Consider the following 13,998-nt stretch of genomic DNA (forward strand, 5'->3'; position numbering starts at 1 on the left):
TAAACCAGGAGATGCAAGAAGCCCCTCACAACCCTCCAGCTTAAAACACTTAGAACTTGTATAGCAAGTACTTTATGCCCTGTACAGCTGCTGGCAGAGAAATTGGCTCCGATCTTACCTCCCACGTCTCCTGTAGCTCAACCGCTTCCGCTGGGTAGTTGTTTATTTCTCTTTTCCTTTCATATCCCTGACCTTTTTTCTAATGCGCTGAGCAGAGTTTGGAGTCACAGTGATGAATGAGATGCGATGATGAGAATCATAGCGCGGGTACAGCGTGCGGGGCGCTTTCCCGGGCAGCATAGTAGCAGCCGGAGGAGGGGGGGAGTGGGAATCTGACAGGTTTAGCTTGCTGACAGCCCATGTTTATAGGCTCCGTAAAGAATACAGATGAGACAGAGGCAAGGCAGAGACGACAATGACATAATAAATCTTAGGCATAGTGTTTTCCAACCAAAAAAGTGAAGAAATAAAATCAAGTTTGGGATGCCGCTAATGGCTAGGCTGTCACAGAACAGAACCTCTTCACTGTTTGCCTCTCTGGAGGGGATTAATAGATACACTCGACTTCTCTGTACTGTACTTCTGCCATCTGCACAGAAAATTGGAGCCCTCTCTCCCCTTTGACCGCAAAATACTTTTGGTAATAAATGAGTTAGGTATTTTTGTTCCAACACACGGGCTGATATAGCTGCATACTGCTCACCAATACGCTCCTAAATACCTAAAAGAAAAATGTTAATCAACGCTTGGAAATGCTTTGAAGATTAAAAATAAACAAAAAGAGAGCGAGAGAGAGAAGGGGTAAGAATAGCTACCAGGTTCCGTTCTGAAAACTAGAATCATCTCAGCTGCATCAAACCACCTCTCTGTTTGACTTCAGTGGAACTATGCCAGTTTACATTAGGTGAGGCTCTGGCCTCTAGTTTTCATTTGGTCAAAATTCCAAGTAAATTTTGAGTAAACTCCAAGCCGCTAAACTGACACCTCAGGACTTTACCTAATATCAAATTGTTAAACATTTAGAGAAATTTTTCCTCCAAAACATTAACCCTCTGATACAGAAAATGTTTCATTTATTCTTCTGAATATATGCAACATGAACATGGCTCATCTGATGCAAAGTTCCTTACCTCCCTTTCCAGAAGCTGTGAAGTTTGTTCCCATATTCATTCACCTGAGTCCAGGGCTAAGAACAGGAAATATAATATTCATCCCCCTGCCCTTGGCAGATTACCTTATTGTCGAATGCAGTAAAAGGACGCAGGCCAATACACAAAACCAAGTTAACAGACGAGATTAAGAAGCATGTAATGAATTGTAATTTAAACAAAAGAAACATCCTGAAATATGCATGTATTTTCCCTCATCTTCCAATAGTTACATTTACTTTCAGGCCAGCCAGCTTTCATACATTTAATAGTTTGTTTGTAATTACAAAAAGTTCATTGGTCTCCAAAATTAAGCATGTCATCTTACAGGTTTCATCCAAACCAGGTCTGTTGACCTATCCCTTGGTATTCAAACATGCGAATCGCGCACCTTGGTTTTACAGGGGGTGAAAAGCAGAAATGTAAGAGACAACAAGTATTCTTTTCTGTAACTGACTGTTACACCTCGTTGAGTTAGGGCCACGTACTAAACTCAATGTAAGATTCACGGATAGGGCAAGTTTTCATGAGAACCTGACTTCTTTAAGGCGCAAGAGCATGAAGAATAATCACTAATCATTTCTGAAAGACAGGATGATTCTCTCTCTCAGCTTATGGGGAACGGGAAAAAGTTTTCATCTTAGGATATCAAACCTACAAATAATTATTTAAAGCTCTCAGTCAGTAAACCACTGAAGTACTGTTTTAATAACATGCATCAACAGTTTAACCAATTTGTCCAAGATCTCTTTAATTTCCATTCTTCTGATCTAATTCTGAAATTATGCTGCATTATGCCTACCTGTTACTTTATCAGTGCTTGTCCTGATCAGCAAGTGCTGTATAAGACGGTGAATATTTGTCAAACTTATTACATTTATACAGAACAAATGTTCTTTCTCCAAAGAGAAAACATTATTATAGCTGCTTGGTACATCAACACAACAATAAGGTAAATTATTTATCAGTGATGACATTTCTTGCAATAATTTCCTTTGACACATTATTAAAATGCTACTAATAACATGCTCCCATAAAGATACGGAGGATATGGAAAAGAAAATATTTAAAAAAATGTAATAGATATACAAACAGAAAGAATAATGCAAATGTATGAAGTAAACAAACAAACAAACAAAAAAGGACAGGATTAATCAACTTATACACCCAGTACTCCCCAGAGAACCTATCCTGTATATGTTCTCTTGAAGCTACTGCTAATTAATAGAGATTTTTCATGGTAGTTATAGTTCAATTTTTCATGTACATCCACAGCTGAAAACTGACACATTAACAAGCTAAGCTCCAAGTTTTTACTGCCTGTCCTGATCCATATAAACACATTGGAATTAGCAAGACTGATTCTGTGATTACTGTAGGAATAGGGGGAAGAAGGGAGCAAAGTTTTTAAAATCAGTTTTGTGTGGTCTTAATTCTAGCTCTTCCGCTCTGCTAACTTGTGACAAAAACTTTGGCCTTAATCTCCAAGCCTGACCTTGCCCTACTCTCTGAAAGCGCTTTGCATCTTCCTAGTGCTTTCTGGAGAGAAAATAAAACAAAACAGATTTCTGTAGTCAAAAAACTCCTGTGTTTTGTTCCTCGCTTTTCAGAAATCTCTCTCTAGGGGTGTAGCTGAACACTGAGGATAATTTAGGAGCAAAAACATAGAAGATCTACTCACCCAAAATCAAGCTGTCATCTCAGCTGGGGTTGCTGCCATTCGATGTAATCTTCAGCTAAAGACAGACTGAGACTGCTGCCTAATAGGACTATCTTCAGTGTAACTATTTCACCTCAGAAAATAAGATTTGCTGAAAGCATGATTTAGCATCACTCCTTCTACGCTTTTGCCTAAGGAAAACTTTTCCTGATATTATCTAGTATACTGCAGCTATTTGCAGCCGCTTCTTCATTTTGTCTGTGTTAATTCCCACTTTACTAAATGGGATTTGAAATGCCAGCACTATAAGGACTATTTATAAAATTAGGGTTAGGATAGCTCTGTTCAAGGTTTATAGTACCTGTCTTTCCACTTCAAAATGAAGGATGAGGGAAAAGGTGTACCCAAGTGAAGTTTAACTAAATGAACATGCTATTTTCTTAACAGTATACTGGGTTAGACATCGCACAAGCTGACTTCAGGAAACTCCTCAGACAGTGCAAGTCATCTTCAGCTCTGACACCAGCTCCAGGGGAGAAATCTATTGATTTCAGGCAAAGATTGGACTGCACTCTTTGTTATCATATGCCGTAGAAAATTAGTAACAGTCTAAAGAAACTTTAGTAACTAACAAAAAAAAAAAATTCCTCTTATGGGTAGCACGATGTAGAGGCTCATTGTAAATCAAAGATAAAATATATTATCAATGCTTATATCAAGCTCAGACTGCAATCAGTGGAAATTATATCCCTGCCATGGAGGACTTCATCCAACATTTAAAAGGAATGAAAGGCTCGGGCTGTGCACTGAACTGGTTTTTCTACGCTGTTAGTATGGCAGGGCGGCAGAAGCAACTGGTTGAAGCTGGGAACCTGGCAGTTCAGGAATAGATTCTGCAGCTAGAAAATTTAGCTCCTATCCTATTTCCTGCACTGATCTCTTGAGCTTGCAGCAGTACTCTATTTCATAGAGGTATCTGAATATTTGAAAACAACTGTGCAGATGGAAAAAGTGCTAATAAATCGTCTTTGGTCATGCTTTTGTAGAAGCACTAAAATTCTTTGGCTGTGCAGTCCAAACGGCTTCCTCAACAGACAGCCTGAGAAGGATCTCTTGCCATTTGTGGTGTGGCTGTATACTGATCCTATTCTCCAGCTTTTTACTGCTGGATATGCAAGCAATTTCTGATCTGTACCAGGGAAGTAGGATGCAGATGCAGACAAAAGAGCTGTGAGAGAAACTTCACCAGCCTCTCTGAGGTCTTTGACTTTTCTCTACCAAACAGCACAGGCTAAATCTGCCCCAGGAGAGAATTATCTAATTATCTAGTCTTTTTGTTACTAATTATATTTTTAGAAGATCACTTGGACCTTGTGTTCAAATAAGTAAAAATATAGCACTTCTTTTTTTCTGTCTGTATTACCAAGTAGGTGGAATTCTCAATAAGCAACATAAATAGGCCTTACTAGCTCACACATGGTTCTGTCTGGCCTGGCCTCCAAACGGGAGATATCTGGGTCTGAGCTCCAGACAGGGAATCGAAAAGGGAATTTCATTTTACCGAACAGTGCTATTTCAGAGTCTAAAGAGTTCAGTGAAATCTCAAGACAGTGCTAAAACTATCAGGCCTGACAAATCACACCCTTTTCGCACTGCTCTCATGAACTTTGATAACGTTGAAGAGCTAGTGCAGCCTGTTTTCTTGTGAAAAAATCTCCTAGCAATGGCATGGAACGGAGTGGTGTGACCTCTTTCTGCTAAAAGATGCTTTGACGTCTTCATCAAGAGTACGGAAGTACTATTCCATACTTCTTCCAAAAGTATGGAAGAAGTGCTCAACCCGTGTGTTTGAGATCGTAAGCGAACACAGACACTTTAAAAAGGGGTTAGGAATGAAACCATTAATAAAAACATTGTGCAGTAAAGATCTCCTCATCCTACTGGGAGAGTAAGCCAGGGGAAGAGCAGGATGCACACGTTAGAATATGCATATGCTTCCTCTGACATTTCACAGTCTGATAAGAGAAGAGCTCTCCCCGCTTCCTTACAATCCCATTTGATGCATGATGAATCCAGAGAATAAGATTTAGTTATAGAGGAAAAAAATATTAGGAGTTCTCATCACACATAAAACTTTGGCAAATTTTAGTTGCAGTATACTGTAGTTCCTTTTGGTTTTAGTGCATTATTTTTGCCTGAATTTCTTAAGGGCGAGGCACTATATTTTTGCAGTAGTAGCCTTTCAGAAGAAAAGAAATCTTAATCCTGCAATTTCATTTTAAGAAAGAAGATTAAATTCTCTTTTATTTTTCCATTCATTTTCACAGTTTGATTTATTGAATGTATGTACATAAAAAGCAAAAAGACTTCTACCAGCTTTGAAAGTCACAGGTTGGTTAGTGTTTGACCCAGGCTGCTAACCTGCTAAGCCAACATTCTTCTCAGTGCAATATTTGATATTGTCATTACCAAAAGAAAAGCTGGGCTATGAAATTTATTTACAGTGCTTTAGTTGTTAGGCACGTTAGCAGCTCTGACAGGTGAAAAAGAATGTGAACTCAAGTCTTAGCATGAAAATAGTGTTGGAGCTACTGCTCAGTAAATCAGCTCAAATAATATAACAAAATAACATCCCTGCTGAAAATTTTGAATTTAGTGTCATCATCCTTTTCAAAAAAAAAAAAACCAAACAAAACTGTTAATGTTTCCTCTGATGAACTTCTAGCACATGCAACTAATTTAGACAATCTGTTTTCTCAAGAATTTAAGAAAATAATTCCAAATACATAAAAAGGAATAAAACTTACTCAGATAGCAACCTCAGCATTCTTCTCATTCCATCCATGTCTCCTGATAAAATTTCCTTGCTGACTTTTTAATTTTTAAGTATCTTAGGAAAGTACAATCATATTGATCTAAATACGAAAGACATTTCTCAGAATAAAGTCTAAGTCAGTCCTCACCTGTACAAATTTGCCTGAGAAAGGAACTGAATATTTCTCCCGTCATGAATAACAATTTATATCCATGCTAAGAATGAAATCTGTTATTTATCTATGCATGTGTATGTATACATTTAAAACATAAACAGAACCTATCTGTGTGCATACATATGTACACATACATATGTACAGAAGCTCTAATCAGAACAGAGCAACTACAACCTATTATCATTATATATAATAAAAAAACATATTAAGCTAAGTTAGCAAAAGATATGCATAAGCCCATTACTAACCCAAATCTGTATTATTGTGGGAACTGTCTTACATAAGCTTAAAATATAGTATGCAATATGACAAACTAGAGCTATGAAATAATTGTGGAGTACTACTAGCCTCCCTGTCATTTGAGAATCTGGAGTAAAAAGTGAATATAAAGGTGGAAAAGAACTTGTCGTAAACTCCTTCCCATTAGAGTTTAGGTTTGAAATGGCACATAGAAATAATGTTGGTTACTGCGAGTTTTTACCTCCTAAAAGTAAATAATTGCAAAATACCCGTTTTCACATCACTGAATCTCACTCTACTCTTGAACATATTTACCTGTCTAAAGTGGATGGTCATAAGGTAGAATTGAAAAAAAAAAAACAAAAAAACATAGAATTGAAAATAGATCTTTAAGAACACATTTATTTCTATATTCAAACTTTTTCACCCTCCTCATACACCAGATTGACAGTTTGGAAAAACAGCAAAACCCTTTATATATAATAAATCATACTTTTCTTTCCCTCATGCTTTATTTTCTCCTTTCTTCTTCCTCCCTTTGGTGTGATTCATGCATAAAAATGTGAAACCCACAGTGTACCAAAATTTAATAAGAGCCAATACTGTACCAATAATCCTACTATCCCAACCTCCAGGTATGACTCAGTTTCATATTGCAGAGATTCAGCTCACCCTTGAGCAACTTGCGGAAAGACAAGGACGGCTAATATTGCCTGTCCTGCCCCCTTCTCCAGCGGCAGATACACACCAAAAATGCTTTAACTTTGACTTACTGTATCATAAAGATCAGTATTTAACCATCCTAGTCCTGTGTGAATTTTAGCACACAATGTTAACTCAGCATCCTTGCATTCAATATGTCACTGTTGAAAAGGCCACTAAAATCCAAGATCAAATACATTAATGCACAGGAAAGAAAGAATCTGGAATATCTTTCTCATATCGAAAATGCATATATTTTAACTTGGAGAGATGGATCAAACTTATGATTACATCTTGTCTATTCTATTCCATATATGTATGCTATATTGTTTGGGTTTGTTAATGATAAATATATTGAATGCAAACATTAACCTACTAAGTGGTGTGATAGCTCAAGTACAGCAGATAGACAGAAATAGCTGAAGAAGTTTTGGTAAGTAAAACAATGTTATGTGACTGGAAAAACTTTCTTACATTGTACAGATGTATTTAATAATTAAATGTCTAAATTATAGTTTTATTTCATGTTCGGTGCTCACTCTTTTAAGGTGATAACTTATCAGTTTTAGAATTCTGTGTGTAAATTGTTGCTTTTTATGAATATCCCACTGTTTGAATATTAGGAGAGCGTGACAAGATTGCACTGCTCTCCAGAAAGCAGCTAGGAAAAGCCATACTATAATGAGCACTTATTATCTGTTCTTGTATCTTATTTGAATCTGTCCCTTCTACCGACTTCCAAAACTACTAGCATACCACATCTTTGCTCTATGGATACAAAGTAAAATCGAAACTCCTGGTGCTTCTATTGTCTCGTTTCTTCTATGACAAAGTCAGTCTCCTGATGGTCGAGGTGAAACAGCTGACAGGCTACAGCCTCATCACTTACTATCCAAATGTTGATATAGATTTGTGCTGCGACTGGTTAATTATTGATTCAGAGGTGCCTCCTGGGTGCAGTAAGTGCTTCAGACCTCCAGAAAACACTGTACAGAAGACTCCTATTCCACACAAAACGCCTTCTCTCATCATAAGTGACAGCACACCAGGAAGCCCTTGAGATTTTACAGAAAAACAGGCATTAATTTATTCTGTATGATTTTTCTACTTCACAGATAGTCTTTAAAGAAAATATAGGATTTTTTTACTGACTACTGCCAAGTCTTTTTGCACACACTTTTTGTCACCAGGAAGTAGTAGCCACTACTATGCTTCCTATTTGGTCACACAGCACAGAAAATTATTCCCATTTGCTCTTGAAATTAAAGAAGAGGAAGGAATGTGCACATGTGTCTTGAAGGCAAAGCGAGATTAAAACCAAGGAGCTGAAAAAATAAGATATTTAGGGGATATTTGTGTGTTAAAAAACAGACAGTTTTGAAAAGACGAATGGCGAATGAAATCTCCTGGTGCAGAGCTGAAAGAAGCAAATGAAGCAGTTGCAAGTTCCAGTGACCCCTTTACAAGCTTCTGAACTAGGGCTATGTAGAATGAGTGGAAAACGGAAACATCACTTAGGCTGCTGTACAGACTTTAGGCAATAATTTGGGTAATAACTCAGGCTGCCTTAACTCAAAGCCTAAAATCTCATCCTTGTTCTGCAACTGTTCAGCTATGAAACCTGTGCCCCCAACCTATGCAATCAACCCTTGAGAAAAAGTCCTTCTCTTTTTTTTTTCCAAGTACTCCCCTCCCTAAGCCACATTTATGCTTCAGCTACCTCACACACAGCTAAGGACAGTATTCTTGAAGGTGTGTACCATGCACCTCTATCTCATGTCAGAGAATGGCTTTACATATTTAAGCAGGATGTACGTTTCTGGGGGTATGTGTAGGACTTCAGAAGATCAAATATTTGCCTGTAAATTCATCTGGATAGACGACTAAAGGGAAATAAAAACACACTCTGTACCGGCATTTACTTAGAGGTCAGTGAATCAGTGAACCTCAAATCAATTAAAATTTGGTGTGCTGTTATGTTTAAACCATCAGCACTTAAACATTCAGGAAAGCGTCTGCATTACAGGAAAGTTATTATTCAGCCAGCACTTGTCAGGTCTGATAAATGACCATTCCTTTTGGCTTACTAAAATGCGTTACCACAGACTACAGCTAATATTATCAGACTAAAACTGGTAAAGGCCATGACCTACACGGAGGGAAGAAGTAACGTGAATTCCTTTGTATATAGCCACAAAATAAGAAGTAGCACCCGCTCACATACTTTGCACATTAAGTACAAACGTACCTGCGTTTCTCAGCTATAGAAATAATTATCATTATGTAAAGGAATAATATTTTTAGAACTCTATGGATACTGTTACAACAGTTTGTTATGACTTCACTGTCTCACACGTCTAGTTTTATGATATGTGAAAAATGGTGTAGCTGCATCTTATTAAATTAAATTAGACACCACATGCAGCTTAAGCAATTGCTGTAATTACTCTGTAATTTCTAAAATACGTATAATAGGAATGCACAAATGATATAAAGTTCATTTTTATGTAAACAGAGTAATTAATACAGAAATCTCAAACTCTCCTGACTGTCAAAAACAATATGCTTGTAAACTTTAGGAAAGGCTGGCACAGTGCCTTGAAAGACTTTAGAAGGAATTGGGTAATCAGCTTTCAGCATAATAAATATATTCATAAAGCATGCAAATGAAATGCAATAGGTATTATATAACAAGACCGCTAGGCTATGAAGCTATGATTCACAATTTGTTTCTTTCTTTGGATAATAAAGACTAATTGTAACTGTGCTCATTTGAATTGGAAAAAAGCCATCAATCTCACTAGTAAAGTGCAAATGTGGGAGGCGGCTCCTACCACATCTATCCTCCTCAAATCTCTGTGGCCTGTTCTTCATTCACACTCCTACAACATATAGCTCAAACTGGCAAAAGTTTGAAGGAAAAATTACTACAGCTCAAGGTGTGGTTCACTGCTGAGTCGTTCCGTTTTCACAGAGACAATAACACCGCTGGTTTCACTGCTGTTACACCAACTTAAAACGGGCAGATGCAATGGGAAGTCAGACCCTTAGTGTGTATCAGAAGACACATAACAGTTATTTAACAGGAAATTTGCGTGCTAAGGCCAAAGAAACTATGAGAATGGTGAAGAATACAAAAGGAACAACATACAAATCTCCACTGTAGATAACAGCTATCAGACATTCTCATTTGCATAAACACTGCATTAGCTATTACAAGTGAAACCCCACTTATCATTATCTAACCATAATACTGAGAGTTAATGGATGATATGGAGATTATCCTGCAACTCCTGCAACTACTTTTTCTGTTTGTTGTTAGAGTTCAATACATCTTTTTCAGGACTCTAGCACATAGGAGCGAGAGCAGTCCTCCTCCTCTTTTTTTTTTTTTTTTTTTTTTGCTGGCCACTGGGACACTTTGAGCGAAAGAACAACATACCGGATGAATTTCATATTGATTTTCTTTACTCTGGCCTAGAAAATATTCAGAGTACTCATTTATACTGATCTTCTAAGACTACATTAGGGCCAGCGGCAGAGACTTAGGAACAGGTGTTTTTGAAGCTTCTGTACAAACAGCCTCAGGGACATTCACAGCAGCAATTGTTTGTGGTTTCTGTACAAACAATTCTTGTTCTTCTATCTAATTTGTGCAGGAATTCACGCTTATGAAGAAAATTTCCCTGAGCAGAATCCACAGCAACCTGGAATCAGCTATAGAAAAACTTCATATTCTATCAGCACCTTTCTATTAGTGATAGGTAAACTGTAGAGATGAAATAGAATGTCATAAACTTTTCTCCAAAACCTTTCAAAACAAGAAAAGCTTCTGAAACTTGCACAATGTGTTTCATGTTTTATTGCTCTCATTACTCCTGTTTTTAATCAAGAAGTCCTTTACTATCCCCTTTCTCTCATGATCTGGTGGAAATCAGATTTCTGAAATCTCATGATTATTTCTACTTGCACTATGTTTGGTCAAAAGAGTGCCTTTCACAAGTGTGTCTGTTTTTCACAAGCACTGTATACTGCACTAAAACGCTTGTAATCCAAATAGAAAAAATAATAATCTTTATCATGATTTTACAGATGTAATATGTGCAATACAGGCAAAAATTCACTAAACAACTTGTCACAAGTCATATAGAATGTCTCAGAAGAGCTAAAATAAGTCACCCAAGATACAAGTCAGCACCCTAAATATGGTATGAAAAAGACCTTTCAAAATGCTCAGTGTTAATGTTCCAGCTGTAATGCACCAGATCTGTACTTTTAAATACTTTCCATTATTGCCCTACTTTATTTCCAAATTCAACTACATTTTGTCATGGAAAGAAAGACAGAAAAATCATAATAATCATTTGGTTACATTTGCAATCATCCCATTTATCCATCTTATTAAAATGTCAGATAAAATACTGTGACAGTTTCCAGAAAACATCCAGACTTTGTAATATGGCATATGCAATGTGACACTACTTTCAAGGTGGTTTAAGGTTAAAATCTAAAAATAATACTAAACATCTACATAGCACTTTCTGTGTAATGACCTTAACAGAGGAAGCTGAGTGTAATTAGATCTGTAATTTAGAATAATGGTTAAGTGACTTGTCCAAAGCCCAGGGGAAAAGTCATTGGAAGAGTATCTCCCTCCAATGCCCTATCCAATGAACAAAGACACCTTTCTTGCAAAAACTGGAAAAGATTTGTCCTGATAGACAAGTGATAATTATCTGAATGGTAACAATTTATCTTTACCTGAAGCCTCCAGTGCTTTAGCTCCATTTTATTGATATGCCATCAGACTTACTGTCTATTGAAATCACTTCTGATTTGTTCCTGGCAGCGGACAGACATTGTGCACAAAGTGGTCAGGAAAAAAAAAAAAAAAAAAAAAAAAGAAGCTAGTACGTGAAAGCATGAGCATTAAAAACATGGTGTTTTCTGTGTGGATGGTCCCTGTTAATTCCATTCTCCTTAACTGTCAAACAGTAGTTAAACTTTAGGGAAGGAGCTTGTTAATGAAGCGTTGACTTACAGACTACTTGAGTGTTTTCCTACAGTATATGTCTGAGCATGTAAGGCAAATCCCTTAGTCTGTTTAGTCTGTTTTCTACTCCCCCCCTCCCCCCAAAGGACACAAGGATCATAGATTACATGAAATTCCTTGTATTCTGTAATATAAGCAGACAGTTAGAACATCTTATTTCAACTTTATTGTGCATAATCGAACATCTTGAGAAACCAGTCTCAGTGTGTGGAGAAGTACAGCATAGCCTGCCAGAAATACACATTAGAGAAAGACATTAGCATCTCAAGCTTTCCTTACGGTTAGCAAAGGTTTTTCACATTTGTTTATTACCCTTCCTGAAAAAAAAACATTGCATTGGTAACTGTTTAATGTAAATTGGTCGATACTGGGCAACATAGAAACACAGGTTACTTGCTGTGCAAATCTATAGCCAGAGGGTTTAAATGCATCTTGCATACCATAACTAGACAGAGTTTGTGCGCAAAACACAGTACCACAGCTGGATTTTAAACAAATGGCAATCCATTAAGAGTTTTCATTCCCAAAACATTTTAAACATCTCTTCTCATAGATTTCAGACAGCCTGAGGGCAAACAAGGTTGCCTGTCAATTTATAGTCAAGCTTATACCTGTAAAGGCCCCGTGAGGCTCTCAGACTCAAATGAATGTCCATTTTCTTTATGCTGCACTTGGGCTTTTGAGACCCATGTCCTCCAGGTACATTAATGTTGTCTGAGTCTCATTAACCTGGCAAGACAGAAATTGTAAGTGATGGGCTGTGAGATATTACTCCCATTTTGGGATACTAAGAGGTAGTTTCACTAATGGACTCTTTGCCATTAATTCTGTGGTACTGTTTATAGAAAACAATATAGTACAGAAAAACTAATGTTGAGCAGTGAGGGCAATTCTAAGTACGGTAGTAAAGAAGAGAAATTTAACTAAGGCATGAAAGAGTTTAGTGTTAACATTTACAGGTGGCTTACTAGCTAATCATGTTCATTCAGTACCATTATTCTCTCGTGCCTATATTCTACAGTTACGCTTTAAGCGTTTCTTCTTTAAGTATTTTCAAAAAACAGAGTTCATATTCTTTTCCTTCCTCCAAAATATATACAATTTCAAATCTCTTTTGTCACCACACTTCTTGTCCTATTTCATTAGTCCTCCGATCGCAATAAAATCATCTAGAGAGAATATGATTAATTTGCAGGATAGAATCAACCAGTCAACTCACCAGGCGCAGTTCCAGGAAAATGAAGACCCTCTGCAGGTTAAGATATTCCCCTGAATATTTCCTTTTCCTTTTTGCCCCCCAGGCTATTCATTTTCTTATGCGTCTTCTTTCTATAGTTCTTCAACTCCAAGTTTCCTATTCCCTTGTAACCAGTCAAGGGGAATAGATGAAGCAGGAACTATGAGAACTCCTGAAGGACTCTCTACAGAGGTAAGCTCCATATTAAAACCTAGCAAGACATTTACTGACTGCAAAGGGAGTCAAAATTAGCCAAATAACTCCCACCAGCTTCAGTAGATTTTGAATTTGGCCTCTAAATATCATCCTACTTCATGCAAAATCAGGAATCATCAAGACTTATATGATTACCCGTCTATTTCTTTAAAAGTCTTTTAGATATAGATTTTGAGAGAGAATATTCATTTGAGAGATCTAAGAGCTAAATATCACTATACTTACTAGGGATTTCACAGTAGGGAGGTTATTAATATTTTTTAAAGACAAAATATATTTATTAAAAGACAAAAGCAGATGTAGCAAAGATCTTTTTGCCTCTTGATGTAAATCATCAAAAATATATAAATATGTTCACCATATACCTCATTTACACTTTTGCATACTTAGAATTATAGAAAAAACATAGGTTGGAAGGGAGGCCATCTGTCCACACTTCTGCTACAGCACAGCTAACCTCAAAGACGAATTACTGGTCGCTCAGGCCTTTGAATGTTCTACCATTTTTCTTGATAGACATCCCAATAGCATGGCATGCATTATAACATCTTTTTCCCACTTCGATTAATTTTTTGAATAAAGCAGAACGTGGTCTTGGTGCATTTCTCTTGTGATCTATGAATATCCTTTTTGGTTTTTTTAATATAAAAACGAAACTCAAAGACCACCCTTGCAACAATAAAATTAATCATGGTGCAGGAGAAAGAGACAAGCATATGTGAAATTAAAGAACATTTTAACACTGACAAGTC

At 36.9% G+C, this 13,998-nt stretch overlaps 1 protein-coding gene across 18 annotated transcripts in view; it reads right to left on the reverse strand.

Annotated features, from left to right (window-relative positions):
- CDH12 (cadherin 12) overlaps nucleotides 1-13,998 on the reverse strand; it is a 646,759-nt gene that overhangs the window by 306,035 nt on the left and 326,726 nt on the right. Inside the window, exon 1 of one of the 18 annotated variants that reach the window (XM_009679457.2) lies at nucleotides 119-268. The exons of the other annotated variants lie outside the window; for them this stretch is intronic. The gene's annotated coding sequence lies outside the window, so the exon portion shown is untranslated. Of the gene's footprint in view, nucleotides 1-118; nucleotides 269-13,998 lie in introns of those variants that run through there. 18 annotated transcript variants of the gene reach the window in all.

The sequence above is a fragment of the Struthio camelus genome, chromosome 2 (assembly GCF_040807025.1).
Source record: "Struthio camelus isolate bStrCam1 chromosome 2, bStrCam1.hap1, whole genome shotgun sequence".
NCBI classification, from domain to species: Eukaryota; Metazoa; Chordata; class Aves; order Struthioniformes; family Struthionidae; genus Struthio; species Struthio camelus.